Raw genomic sequence first — 2,076 nt, 5'->3', positions numbered from 1 at the left:
TGCTGGGGGATTGAACCGCGGTCCCTGATGCTTTTGCTAAGCTTGTTCTAAGTAGGTGCTTTAGACCACTGAGCCATCTCTCCAGCCCCCAAAAATATGTATTTTTAAAAATTTTAAAATATTATTGTCTTTTTGAGACCGGGTTTCTCTAGCTTTGAACTATGTAGCCCAGGCTGGCCTTGAACTCTCTGAGCCTCCTGCTTCACTCAGCCTCCCAAGTGCCATAATCAGGTATGTGCCACCATGCCCAGCTCTAAACATGTATTTAGTGAAAATGTTGACATCTTTTTTTTTAATTTTTTATTTATTTATGTGTGTGTGTGTGCGCGCGCGCGTGCGCGGCCAGCTCAGCCCACCAGGGGGCGGGGCAGGCTGGCATGTGGTGCTGGGGGATTGAACCGTGGTCTCTGTGCTTTAGCTAAGCTTGTTCTAAGTAGACGCCTTAGACCACTGAGCCATCTCACCAGCCCCAATGTTGACATCTTTAGGTAAAATTATTTTTGAAAAGCTAGTATCTTCCTGTAGAGCTGCTTTTACAGGAATACTATCTGTATTATCTATTAGTGTATTATAATTATCCCAAATAGCAGACTGTTTTGTTTTGTTTGTGGAACGAGGGATTGAACTCAGGCCTTTGCGCTTGCCAGGGAAGCGCTTATTCCACTGAGCCATCTCCCGGGCAATAAACAGACATCTGGAAAGCACAAGTTTTCTTCCAGATACCAACAAAAGGATGATAGGATCACATTTCACTTAGTGAGTTCAATCAACTTTAACCAAGAATTCGATTGTGGGGAAGAGGGGACAAGCAAAAGAAATACCAGTTTTTTTACTATTAGGTGCCAGGTAATGCACTGAAACACTCAACTGTTTTTATTTCATTTAATCCTCTCAACAATGCTGCTCATTATCATTCTCATCTTACACGAGCTGAAGTTCAGAGAGGTTAGTCAACTCACTGCAGGTCGCATACCTTGCAAATGGCCAGCGACAAATTGTAGTTCAGACATTGACCTATTTAGGCTTCCTGCAAACAGAACATACAATCTATTTCTTGGCAGTTTTGTTCAGCACTTCCAACCTAATGATTCTACACTCCTTCTGCTACTAAACTGTTCAAGGAGCATTTTACACTGTGATACCTAGTTTCTTAAATGTTATTATTGTTTATCCAGGAATCGGACTCAGAACCCCACGGTTGCCAAGCAAGCGCTTATGCACAGAGCTATATTTTCCGACCCAAGAATTATGTTAATGAGAACCTGTGAACTAGCAACTTTATGCACCTTATCACCTTTAATCATTACAACTCTAAGAGATTGGGTTCCCTCCTTGCATTTTATAGTTGAAACTGTGTTTGGCAGGTTGAGTCGCCTAAAGTCTTCCAGTAAAGTGAGCAGCACAGCCAGGACCGGATTCTGGATCTCTATCTCCAACACCACAGCCAGCTTCTCTTGCACCACCAGCTTCCACTTCTCAGCAGCCGGGCCAGCCTCGATGGTTATCAAGTCGTGGTTGTCCCAGGATCCGGCACGCCCATGCCAAACCCTCGGGGCCCGCTGCGTCTCGGTTCACAAAGCTAGGAAGATGGACAGGAGAGCGTCTCCAAGGTCAGCTCAGCTGCAAAGCAGCATCCCTCCTGGGCTCGACGGCTGTGGACGATCTCTTTCACCGTCCGAGGAAAGTCTGGAGGCGACTGGAGACCCCGAAGCCCGGCTTTGGTCCAGCGGGGTCCGATGGGCACCTCCTGGACCTAGAAGCAACTGCACCGAGCGGGGAGAGAGTAAGGGGCAACTCCAGGGGTTCCGCTACTGCGCGAACACTCGCTCCCCCAGACACCCAGGCCCCCAGAGCCGGGGTACCGGCAGCCGCGGCTCGCAGAGACCCCCGGAATCACGGCTCCGCCTTCCCCGTCCCGGAAGTGACGCACGGCGACTACGGAGTCTGGGAGGGGCCTCTCCGCCGCCGGAGGGGGGTGCTTGAGAGCGGCGGCGCCCGCGAGCGAGGGCCGGCCCGACCGCGGCGACGAACACGCCCCGAGCACGCGCCTGGCGGGTAGCGGCCCGACGACCTGCG

The sequence above is a fragment of the Octodon degus genome, unplaced genomic scaffold (genome assembly GCF_000260255.1).
Source record: "Octodon degus isolate 3935 unplaced genomic scaffold, OctDeg1.0 scaffold00131, whole genome shotgun sequence".
Taxonomy (NCBI): Eukaryota; Metazoa; Chordata; class Mammalia; order Rodentia; family Octodontidae; genus Octodon; species Octodon degus.
This window is presented reverse-complemented; position numbering follows the sequence as displayed.